At 43.2% G+C, this 13,088-nt stretch overlaps 2 non-coding genes across 2 annotated transcripts; both read right to left on the bottom strand.

Moving 5' to 3' along the window:
* Positions 1-4,355: 4,355 nt before the first annotated feature.
* Positions 4,356-4,474, bottom strand: LOC138361882 (5S ribosomal RNA). Its single transcript, XR_011227253.1, has one exon. It is a non-coding gene; the product is annotated as a 5S ribosomal RNA (ribosomal RNA).
* Positions 4,475-12,653: 8,179 nt separating this feature from the next.
* On the bottom strand, positions 12,654-12,772 carry LOC138361880 (5S ribosomal RNA). Its single transcript, XR_011227251.1, has one exon. It is a non-coding gene; the product is annotated as a 5S ribosomal RNA (ribosomal RNA).
* Between the last annotated feature and the right edge of the window lie 316 nt (positions 12,773-13,088).

The following is a 13,088-nucleotide window of genomic DNA, read 5'->3' as shown; positions in this document are numbered from 1 at the left end:
ATATAATAAATAAAATAAATACAATAATTTAGGTGTCATACATACACTGTACACGTGATATCAATAAATCAAGTCATTTGTAGTACAACCTGTCCTCTTACAAACAAAACGCCGTCGCTTTTCATTCTTATGCACTGCCAAGGATCCTCCCCCCCCCCCCCCCCCCTCCAAAAAAAAAAAAAAAAAAAATTGTCATACTGTACTAGAAAATAAAAGCAGCTTGTATAAGTGACATACTGTCCTGTCCTGTTTTATTCTGTTTTTGGTCCTCTGGCTTAATCTGTTAAGTTAGGAGATGACATTTTAAATTAACCGTTTTCTTGACATTTTCAAACCTTAAGAGGGTGGCCTGCATAGTAATCCTAATGTGGAACATAACAATGAATCTCTAATCTCTAGAAAAAAAAGATACCGAGTGTTTATATGTGTGTTGAGAGAGAGAGAGAGAGAGAGAGAGAGAGAGAGAGAGAGAGAGAGAGAGAGAGAGAGAGAGAGAGAGAGAGAGAGAGAGAGAGAGAGAGAGAGAGAGACAGCAGAGACAGAGACAGAAGACAGAGACAGACAGACAGACAGACAGACAGAGACTGAGAGAGAGAAACACACACAGACAGTTTCATAAATATTCTCATTTTATAGCTATTTGCTTTCAGTGACAGAGGTTTTTGTTATAATAGTATTGGTGTCTAACACTCACAATCTCTTTAGAAATTAAAGTGTGGCTCCAATGGAGCCGAGTTTGTTGGTTTGAGGCCAAGCCACCACCACAGGGCAGTAAGTAAGCCGTTTACTTGGAGGAGGTGTACTTGGTGACGGCCTTAGTGCCCTCAGAGACGGCGTGCTTGGCCAGTTCTCCGGGCAACAGGAGCCTTACAGCCGTCTGGATCTCCCGACTGGTAATGGTGGAACGCTTGTTGTAGTGGGCCAGGCGAGAAGCCTCGGCGGCGATGCGCTCGAAGATGTCGTTCACGAACGAGTTCATGATCGACATGGCTTTGGAAGAGATACCAGTGTCGGGGTGGACCTGCTTCAGCACTTTGTAGATGTAGATGCTGTAGCTCTCCTTCCTCCTGCGCTTCTTTTTCTTATCGCCCTTGGCAATGGCCTTCTGGGCCTTTCCGGCCTTCTTGGCAGCCTTTCCAGATGCCTTGGGTGGCATGATGATGCTCGTGCTGGCTGGCGTTGCGATACAATAATGAACTTTTGCGCGAGTCGAGCTTTCCTTTTATATCCCGCTCGCGACTCAGCTCAGAGCGGGTCGCGTGGCGGAGCGCGCTGATTGGTCAGTGGCGGGACTCCCTTGATCCTGAGCGGGGTATATAACACGAAGCTCGATCTGCGGGCCGGCATAAAACACCACAAACCCACAACAGCAGCAGCAATGTCAGGACGCGGCAAGGAGGCAAAGTGAAGGGCAAGTCAAAGGTCTCGCTCCAGCAGGGCCGGACTTCAGTTCCCCGTGGGCAGAATTCACCGTCTGCTGCGTAAAGGCAACTACGCCGAACGCGTCGGTGCTGGCGCTCCTGTCTACCTGGCAGCCGTCATGGAATACCTCGCTGCCGAAGTTCTGGAGCTCGCCGGTAACGCCGCACGTGACAACAAGAAGACCCGTATCATCCCACGTCACTTGCAGTTGGCCATCCGCAACGACGAAGAACTCAACAAACTTCTGTCTGGCGTAACCATTGCACAGGGAGGTGTTCTTCCAAACATTCAGGCAGTTCTTTTGCCAAAGAAGACAGAGAAGAAGTAAGCACTTCTGCCACCCACCACGACAAATACCATAACCAGGCTCCATCCGGAGCCACACACACTTTAATAGAGAGATTCAAGTAGACAATCAACTTTCAAACATTAATAATAACATTTATATTGATTTCATTTGGAATGTGTACATAACAACAAACAAACAAAACAAAATTATAGGGGATATTCAGCATCACTTGGAATATTAACCAATCATATAAATCCAATATATATTTTATATTTTACTTTAAGCGAGGAATTCATATTCTATCAATTTTTAATCATACAAATGAACAAAAGCAATTCTTCACTAGACGTAATGAATGAATAAATGATCAAGGTTTTAATGTGTTTCATGAATAAATATATATATATATATATATATATATATATATATATATATATATATATTATATATATATATATATATATATATATATATATATAATATAATATAATATAATATATTATAATACTTGTGAACCAGAATATGTTTGAGCAGCAGCGATCGTGCCGCATTGGCCGAAGTGCAACAATTCAAATAATTTAAAGGGCCTGCTCGGGTATATAAGAGAGGCTGGGAGACTGGGGCCGGTGGTGGGTGATGGGTGATGAGTGGATGGTGTGGTGTGGTATGGTGTTGTTAAGAGTTGATTTACGGCCAGCCAGCCAGCTGCAGCCAAGGGCAGAGGCAGGGCAGGGCAAGGCAAGGCAAGGCAAGGCAAGGCAAGGCAAGGCAAGGCAAGGCACTACAGGACAGGACAGGCAAGGCAAGGCAAGGACAAGGCAAGGCAAGCAGGCGGGCGGGCGCGGGCGGGCGGGCGGCGGGCAGGCGAGGCAGGCAGCAGCCAGCCAGCCAGCCAGGCAGCCAGCAGGCCAGCAGGCAGGCAGGCAGCCAGCAGGCAGCCAGGCCAGGCAGCCAGCCAGCCAGGCAGGCAGCCAGGCAGCCAGGCCAGGCAGGCCAGCCAGCCAGCCAGCCAGGCCAGCCAGCCAGCCAGCCAGCCACTCCCACTTTGTATTTATATGCATTCAATTTATATTCAAACATTATATATGTTAAGGGCCTAGTTTTAGTGTTATTTTAAAAATGACAAACATCGAGTCGTTTTACCAGTCCTTTAGCGTTAACGGTGATGCATTTTAAAACTGAACAGAAATCACCTTTTCTGGATATATCAAATATCGAATCCGCTTAATGTGCCTACAATTCAATCATTCAAAAAATACATAATTTACATCATGCCTTTTCATAGAACAGACAATAAGATTTGAGACAATAAGAACTTTAGTTTTATAACTAAAGTTGCACAATTATACCAACTCTATGGTGGCTGGGTGGTAAGGTGTGTGGCTGGTGTTTTGGAAGTCGCGAGTTCAAACGACCAATGGGAGTACTTTTTTTTTTTTATGCCATACAATCTTCCTAGTACTATTATGTAGGTGTGTGTGTGTGTGTTTTTATTCATTCTTTGGTTTTATAGATGACATACATATTGACTCCTTTTACCGGTCCTTAATTAGGCTCTGGGGAAGCAATGGTGGTGGTGGTGTGCATTTAAAACTAAACCAAAAATCACCAGTTCTGGACGCGTCAAATATCATATCCGCTTAATGTGTCTACAACCTAATTACTTAAAACTACACTATTTAATTCATTCATATCATGTGCATATTGGTCATTATGCTCATACAACCGACATAACAATTTATTTTCATTATTAGAATCATACATTTCATCAAGTAATACAGATACAAAGAGATTTTCTTTCTGAGAAGACCGTTAGTATTGGCTGCTGAGCAGGGCAGGCAGGCAGGCATTTGAGGGTTATTATTTCGCCTGTTGATTGGGGGGAGGGTTGATGTGTTAGGGGGTTTTCGGTTAGGTGTGGTGGTGGTGATTGGTGGTGATTGGTGGTGATTGGTGGTGGTGGTGATTGGTGGTGATTGGTGGTGAGTAGTGGTGGTGGTGGTGGTGGTAGTGGTGTGGTAGTAGGTGGGAGGGGGGGGGGGGGGAAGGGGAATGATGTCTGTGGATTCCTTCTCCGTACCCCTTACATATAAGCAAAAACATGCCTTCCTGTGGGTATAGAAACATTAACACAAATTATATCAGTAACTGATATTGTAGCCTTTAAACAGAAAAGATTTGTACATACAAATACTTTTAAATTATCATTTATTTGTGGAAATGGCATTTACGTCATTAAATTGATACCTCAGCATCAGTGTCCTGCAGTGGTCCAGTGGTAAAGTGTATATAAGTGATGCGTATTCTTGGAGTTGCGAGTTCAACCCGGATTAAGCTATATATATATATATTATATATATATATATATATATATATATATATATATATATATATATATTATATATATTATATTATATATATATATATATATTATAGATATACAACATGTTTTGTTTTGGTTGTTTGTTTTTGTATAAAGCCTCACACACTATATTAAGCGAGTTTGTTTTAAACATGACATACATATTAATTCATTTTACCAGGCCTTATTCCACACAACTCCGTGAATTTCCCGTGGGAGCAGCCAGCCAGCCATTCAAACAAAAACAAACGAAACAAAACAAAACAAAACAAAAAACATTATTGCCAACAGCATTTGGTGTTCCCAGGCGGTCACCCATCCAAGTACTAACCAAACCCAACGTTGCTTAACTTCGCTGATCGGACGAGAAGCGGTGTTCTCAACGTGGTATGGCCGTTGGCATGAGACTGCCTACACATTGTGGCTAATAACCAACTCTTTTAGTCATCACGGCAGGATACGGACCTTCTTGTGGTGTCTTAATGGTAATTGTATCCTAACATATTTTTGTCTCCTTGGCATGGATATTTAACATCGTTTATTCAGTCTTGGGTTTATGTTCTTTCGCCATTTACAGACATTTTACATCTACCTACTTCCTCAGCCTACCCTGCCAATTTCTAATGAATTTGTGGATTTTCTTTTGTAATACATACATGTGTGTGCTCATCTGCTCTTCAGTTTTTATGATATTTGTCTCATCTGTCCTGCTTTATGATACTTTTACAAAGAACATGAACAAATGCTTCTATTTTAGAGAAGATATGGGATCCAGGTTTCGGAGCCGTAAAACCAACCGTCGTGATTGGTGGACGAGTTGCCAGGTTGCAGCTTCTGTACCGTGCCGGCACATAAATAGGTTCGGCTCAAGCGGCGGCAGCATCATTCCCCCGTGACTGTCTGAGCGTCTCTCATCACCTTGGTTATCTCATCATCATCATGGTAGAAGCAAAGCCTACCAAGAAGGCTGCGGCTGCTGCTGCTGTGGTGGCCACCACCAGGAAACCTCGCGTCCAGGTTGCTCACCCGAAAACTAGTCAAATGGTTCTAGCCGCGGTCGCAGCACTCAAAGACCGTAAGGGCTCGTCTCTACAAGCAATCAAGAAGTACGTTGTTGCCAACAACAAAGTCGAGGCTGCCAAGATCGCCATTTACATCCGAAGATTTCTCAAGAAAGCAGTGGCTGACGGCATTCTTGTTCAGACCAAGGGAAGTGGAGCTAGTGGATCATTCAAGCTGGCCGTAGCAGAGAAGAGGGCCGTTCTAACTCCAAGAAAGCCACCACAACCAAGAAACCATCTACAGCAGCAAAGAAGGCCGTGGTAACTCCCAAGAAAGCCGCCACAAGCAACAAACCACCTACAGCCTTGAAAAAGAAGCAGCAGGCAGCAGCTTGTTGTTGGGAACAAAAAGCCCAAAATAAAGAGAGCTTCAAAATCTCCCAAACCACCCAAGGCAAAGAAAGCTGTCAAGAAAACAACAAAGGCAAAATAAACGACGACATGCAAGCAGCATGAATACACATGACAATAAACATCCAGGCCTCCCCCCTCAGTGGAGGGGCCTCATATGATTCCAAAAAGAGTTTAGTTTTGTAGACAAATAAATCATTACTTTTGGGGTAGATTTACTCTGTATATTATATATATATATATATATATATATATATATATATATATATATATATATATATATATATATATATATATATATATATATATATATATATATATATATATACACACATACATGGGTGAGGTGATATGGTACCAAAGTTTTGGGTGAGGTGATTGACATTTACACAAGATAAAACACGAACCAATGGGAATAAAAACATAAGAATGGAAGTAACTGCAGAAGGCCTATTGGCCCATAACACAAGCACTTCCTCTTGATGCTTCTATATTGGTTCGGAGTCTTGAAGCTATAATATATATATATATATATATATATATATATATATATATATATATTATATATATATATATATATATATATATTATATATATATATATATATATATATATATTATATATATATATATATATATGCACACAAAACTAAATAGTCTTGTTAGACAAATTGCCCCTATTAGAGGCAAGTTGACTAACAAGCCGAATGACTGCAATTGTTTTGAATTTGAGTTAAATCTAACATAGAAATGTAATCAAACCTAACCTAACCTATGCTAACCCAAGCTAAGCTAACCTAACCTAACCTAAGCTAAGCTAACCTAACCTAACCTAACCTAACCTAACCCAGCAATTCATGATCTTAATATAATACTGTTAATTGGATAAACCAATTTGGAAAGAAATGTTCGAAAATAACAAAATTAACTGTGCTTGTTAGGAAAATTGGGCCTTGCATACTTGTCCCAATAGTGTGGTTCTCGCTTTTAGGTACGACATAAACGTATACCTAAGTTGAGAGAGAAAAAGATTCGCACTCAAACATGCATATCGATTGCCAGTCCTGAATTCTGGGTAGATATTCGTGTCCTCCCTTTTTCATTTACCATCATTTGGATACTATCAAAACAAGCTCTGAGAAGGATAAAATGAATAAAACGGGTAGCTCACTCATGTAAAAAGGAAGAGTTGGGAAAGATCTCTCTCTCTCTCTCTCTCTCTCCCTCACCCCCCCCCCCCCCCACCACCAATGATCCTGCTCTGCTAGTATATAACGGAACAAACCTTCCCCCCCCCCCCACCCCTCCCTCCCCAATCAGAGTCCCTTTAAGCATGCGAGGATAAAAAATAGATTTCATAAGACCCAATGTGCTAGCTGATATCAAAACAATTTATGTTATCGTCTATTAAGCCCTTCAGTAAAAAAGTATAGGGACCTAATTAGGTCCCGTTTTGAGGTGGTGGTGGGTGGAATCGATGGATTAGCCAAGCTCTTATCCGCCGAATCCGTAGAGGGTACGACCCTGGCGCTTCAGAGCGTACACCACGTCCATGGCAGTGACGGTCTTCCTCTTGGCGTGTTCCGTGTAGGTTACAGCATCACGGATGACGTTCTCGAGGAACACCTTCAGGACGCCACGGGTCTCTTCGTAGATGAGACCCGAAATACGCTTCACGCCGCCACGACGAGCTAAGCGACGAATAGCGGGCTTGGTGATGCCCTGGATGTTGTCACGTAGCACCTTACGATGACGCTTGGCGCCACCCTTTCCGAGTCCCTTGCCTCCCTTGCCGCGTCCAGTCATGGTGTTGAAGTTGTGTGAATAATAAAATTTCGGCACGATTTCCCCAGACTATATCCCGTCAAGCGGACGTACTTGTAGCATGGCAACTCCTAACTCCTGCCTGTCCTTACTTTATGCTTGTACTCGAGCAGAAACACGGCTTTCTCACAACGCTTTCAAAACTGCAGTTGCCTACTCGTCTGTTTCACGTCTCTGTGAAATGACTTTTGCACAAATCCAAAAAATAGAGCAAAATCAGCGATAATAGTGTTTGAGGTGAGCTGCCTGTTGGCTGCAGCCAGAGGAAGGAGGGGAGGGGCAACGGGGTGACGTAGGCGAGTCGAGCAGCCAATGGCGCTCGAGCAAGCGCCTCGAGACGGCGTATATAAGCAAAAATTTTTCGGCGCCGGCCATCACAAACCACAGTTGTTCACCATGGCTCGCACCAAGCAGACTGCTCGCAAGTCCACGGGAGGCAAGGCTCCTCGTAAGCAGCTGGCCACCAAGGCAGCACGCAAGTCTGCTCCTGCCACAGGGGGCGTGAAGAAGCCTCACCGTTACAGGCCCGGAACGGTCGCCCTGCGTGAGATCCGTCGTTACCAGAAGAGCACAGAGTTGCTCATCAGGAAACTTCCCTTCCAGCGTCTGGTGCGCGAGATTGCCCAGGACTTCAAGACCGATCTTCGCTTCCAGTCGTCTGCCGTCATGGCTTTACAGGAGGCATCCGAGGCTTACCTGGTCGGTCTCTTCGAGGACCACTAACCTCTGTGCCATCCACGCCAAGCGTGTCACCATCATGCCAAAGGACATTCAGCTTGCTCGCCGTATCCGTGGAGAGCGTGCATAAGCTAAAACGACCACCCTAGTATACACCAAACTCGGCCCTTCTCAGGGCCAAAATATCCTTCTAAGGAGATTTCAGACATTCCTAGCATCAGTCATATGAATTAACCTTCATCTATACATATAATAAATAAATAAATACAATAATTTAGGTGTCATACATACACTGTACACGTGATATCAATAAATCAAGTCATTTGTAGTACAACCTGTCCTCTTACAAACAAAACGCCGTCGCTTTTCATTCTTATGCACTGCCAAGGATCCTCCCCCCCCCCCCCCTCCAAAAAAAAAAAAAAAAAATTGTCATACTGTACTAGAAATAAAAGCAGCTTGTATAAGTGACATACTGTCCTGTCCTGTTTTATTCTGTTTTTGGTCCTCTGGCTTAATCTGTTAAGTTTAGGAGATGACATTTTAAATTAACCGTTTTCTTGACATTTTCAACCTTAAGAGGGTGGCCTGCATAGTAATCCTAATGTGGAACATAACAATGAATCTCTAATCTCTAGAAAAAAGATACCGAGTGTTTATATGTGTGTTGAGAGAGAGAGAGAGAGAGAGAGAGAGAGAGAGAGAGAGGAGAGAGAGAGAGAGAGAGAGAGAGAGAGAGAGAGAGAGAGAGAGAGAGAGAGAGAGAGAGAGAGAGAGAGAGACATGCAGAGACAGAGACAGAGACAGACAGACAGACAGACAGACAGAGACTGAGAGAGAGAAACACACACAGACAGTTTCATAAATATTCTCATTTATAGCTATTTGCTTTCAGTGACAGAGGTTTTTGTTATAATAGTATTGGTGTCTAACACTCACAATCCTCTTTAGAAATTAAAGTGTGGCTCCAATGGAGCCGAGTTTGTTGGTTTGAGGCCAAGCCACCACCACAGGGCAGTAAGTAAGCCGTTTACTTGGAGGAGGTGTACTTGGTGACGGCCTTAGTGCCCTCAGAGACGGCGTGCTTGGCCAGTTCTCCGGGCAACAGGAGCCTTACAGCCGTCTGGATCTCCCGACTGGTAATGGTGGAACGCTTGTTGTAGTGGGCCAGGCGAGAAGCCTCGGCGGCGATGCGCTCGAAGATGTCGTTCACGAACGAGTTCATGATCGACATGGCTTTGGAAGAGATACCAGTGTCGGGTGGACCTGCTTCAGCACTTTGTAGATGTAGATGCTGTAGCTCTCCTTCCTCCTGCGCTTCTTTTTCTTATCGCCCTTGGCAATGGCCTTCTGGCCTTCCGGCCTTCTTGGCAGCCTTTCCAGATGCCTTGGGTGGCATGATGATGCTCGTGCTGGCTGGCGTTGCGATACAATAATGAACTTTTGCGCGAGTCGAGCTTTCCTTTTATATCCCGCTCGCGACTCAGCTCAGAGCGGGTCGCGTGGCGGAGCGCGCTGATTGGTCAGTGGCGGACTCCCTTGATCCTGAGCGGGGTATATAACACGAAGCTCGATCTGCGGGCCGGCATAAAACACCACAAACCCACAACAGCAGCAGCAATGTCAGGACGCGGCAAGGGAGGCAAAGTGAAGGGCAAGTCAAAGTCTCGCTCCAGCAGGGCCGGACTTCAGTTCCCCGTGGGCAGAATTCACCGTCTGCTGCGTAAAGGCAACTACGCCGAACGCGTCGGTGCTGGCGCTCCTGTCTACCTGGCAGCCGTCATGGAATACCTCGCTGCCGAAGTTCTGGAGCTCCGCCGGTAACGCCGCACGTGACAACAAGAAGACCCGTATCATCCCACGTCACTTGCAGTTGGCCATCCGCAACGACGAAGAACTCAACAAACTTCTGTCTGGCGTAACCATTGCACAGGGAGGTGTTCTTCCAAACATTCAGGCAGTTCTTTGCCAAAGAAGACAGAGAAGAAGTAAGCACTTCTGCCACCCACCACGACAAATACCATAACCAGGCTCCATCCGGAGCCACACACACTTTAATAGAGAGATTCAAGTAGACAATCAACTTTCAAACATTAATAATAACATTTATATTGATTTCATTTGGAATGTGTACATAACAAACAAACAAACAAAACAAAATTATAGGGGATATTCAGCATCACTTGGAATATTAACCAATCATATAAATCCAATATATATTTTATATTTTACTTTAAGCGAGGAATTCATATTCTATCAATTTTTAATCATACAAATGAACAAAAGCAATTCTTCACTAGACGTAATGAATGAATAAATGATCAAGGTTTTAATGTGTTTCATGAATAAATATATATATATATATATATATATATAGTATATATATATATATATATATATATATATATATATATATATATATATATATATATAATATATATATATATAATATAATATAATATAATATATATAATACTTGTGAACCAGAATATGTTTGAGCAGCAGCGATCGTGCCATTGGCCGAAGTGCAACAATTCAAATAATTTAAAGGGCCTGCTCGGGTATATAAGAGAGGCTGGGAGACTGGGGCCGGTGCGTGGGTGATGGGTGATGAGTGATGGTGTGGTGTGGTATGGTGTTGTAAGAGTTGATTTACGGCCAGCCAGCCAGCTGCAGCCAAGGCAAGGGCAGGGCAGGCAAGCAAGGGCAAGGCCAAGGCAAGGCAAGGCAAGGCAAGGCAAGGCAAGGCAATAACAAGGACAGGACAGGCAAGGCAAGGCAAGGCAAGGCCAAGGCAAGCAGGCGGGGCGGGCGGGCGGGCCAGCAGCCAGCCAGCCAGCCAGCCAGGCAGGCAGGCAGGCAGGCAGGCAGGCAGGCAGGCAGGCAGGCAGGCAGGCAGGCAGGCAGGCAGGCAGGCAGCAGCCAGCAGCCAGCCAGCCAGCCAGCCAGCCAGCCAGCCAGCCAGCCAGCCAGCCAGCCAGCCAGCCAGCCAGCCAGCCAGCCAGCCAGCCAGCCAGCCAGCCAGCCAGCCACTCCCACTTTGTATTTATATGCATTCAATTTATATTCAAACATTATATATGTTAAGGGCCTAGTTTTAGTGTTTATTTTAAAAATGACAAACATCGAGTCGTTTTACCAGTCCTTTAGCGTTAACGGTGATGCATTTTAAAACTGAACAGAAATCACCTTTTCTGGATATATCAAATATCGAATCCGCTTAATGTGCCTACAATTCAATCATTCAAAAAATACATTTACATCATGCCTTTTCATAGAACAGACAATAAGATTTGAGACAATAAGAACTTTAGTTTTATAACTAAAGTTGCACAATTATACCAACTCTATGGTGGCTGGGTGGTAAGGTGTGTGGCTGGTGTTTTGGAAGTCGCGAGTTCAAACGACCCAATGGGAGTAACTTTTTTTTTTTTTTATGCCATTACAAATCTTCCTAGTACTATTATGTAGGTGTGTGTGTGTGTGTTTTTATTCATTCTTTGGTTTTATAGATGACATACATATATGACTCCTTTTACCGGTCCTTAATTAGGCTCTGGGGAAGCAATGGTGGTGGTGGTGGTGCATTAAAACTAAACCAAAAATCACCAGTTTCTGGACGCGTCAAATATCATATCCGCTTAATGTGTCTACAACCTAATTACTTAAAACTACACTATTTAATTCATTCATATCATGTGCATATTGGTCATTATGCTCATACAACCGACATAACAATTTATTTTCATTATTAGAATCATACATTTCATCAAGTAATACAGATACAAAGAGATTTTCTTTCTGAGAAGGACCGTTAGTATTGGCGGCTTGGCAGGCAGGCAGGCAGGCAGGCAGGCATTTGAGGGTTATTATTTCGCCTGTTGATTGGGGGGAGGGTTGATGTGTTAGGGGGTTTTCGGTTAGGTGTGGTGGTGGTGATTGGTGGTGGTGGTGGTGGTGGTGATGGTGGTGAGTAGTGGTGTGGTGGTGGTGGTGGTGGTGGTGGTGGTGGTGGTGGTGGTGTAGTAGGTGGGAGGGGGGGGGGGGGGAAGGGGAATGATGGTCTGTGGATTCCTTCTCCGTACCCCTTACATATAAGCAAAAACATGCCTTCCTGTGGGTATAGAAACATTAACACAAATTATATCAGTAACTGATATTGTAGCCTTTTAAACAGAAAAGATTTGTACATACAAATACTTTTAAATTATCATTTATTTGTGGAAATGGCATTTACGTCATTAAATTGATACCTCAGCATCAAGTGTCCTGCAGTGGTCCAGTGGTAAAGTGTATATAAGTGATGCGTATTCTTGGAGTTGCGAGTTCAAACCCGGATTAAGCTATATATATATATATATATATATATATATATATATATATATATATATATATATATATATATATATATATATATATATATATATATATATATATATATATATATATATATACAATGTTTTGTTTTGGTTGTTTGTTTTTGTATAAAGCCTCACACACTATATTAAGCGAGTTTGTTTTAAACATGACATACATATTAATTCATTTTACCAGGCCTTATTCCACACAACTCCGTGAATTTCCCGTGGAGCCAGCCAGCCAGCCAGCCAGCCAGCCATTCAAACAAAAACAAACGAAACAAAACAAAACAAAACAAAAAACATTATTGCCAACAGCATTTGGTGTTCCCAGGCGGTCACCCATCCAAGTACTAACCAAACCCAACGTTGCTTAACTTCGCTGATCGGACGAGAAGCGGTGTTCTCAACGTGGTATGGCCGTTGGCATGAGACTGCCTACACATTGTGGCTAATAACCAACTCTTTTTAGTCATCACGGCAGGATACGGACCTTCTTGTGGTGTCTTAATGGTAATTGTATCCTAACATATTTTTGTTCTCCTTGGCATGGATATTTAACATCGTTTATTCAGTCATTTGGGTTTATGTTCTTTCGCCATTTACAGACATTTTACATCTACCTACTTCCTCAGCCTACCCTGCAATTCTAATGAAATTTGTGGATTTTCTCTTTGTAATTACATACATGTGTGTGCTCATCTGCTCTTCAGTTTTATGATATTTGTCTCATCTGTCACTGCT

Source organism: Procambarus clarkii, unplaced genomic scaffold, assembly GCF_040958095.1.
Source record: "Procambarus clarkii isolate CNS0578487 unplaced genomic scaffold, FALCON_Pclarkii_2.0 HiC_scaffold_957, whole genome shotgun sequence".
Lineage (NCBI taxonomy): Eukaryota > Metazoa > Arthropoda > Malacostraca > Decapoda > Cambaridae > Procambarus > Procambarus clarkii.
Note: the sequence above shows the minus strand (reverse complement) of the source record. Positions and strands in the feature narration are given on the sequence as shown.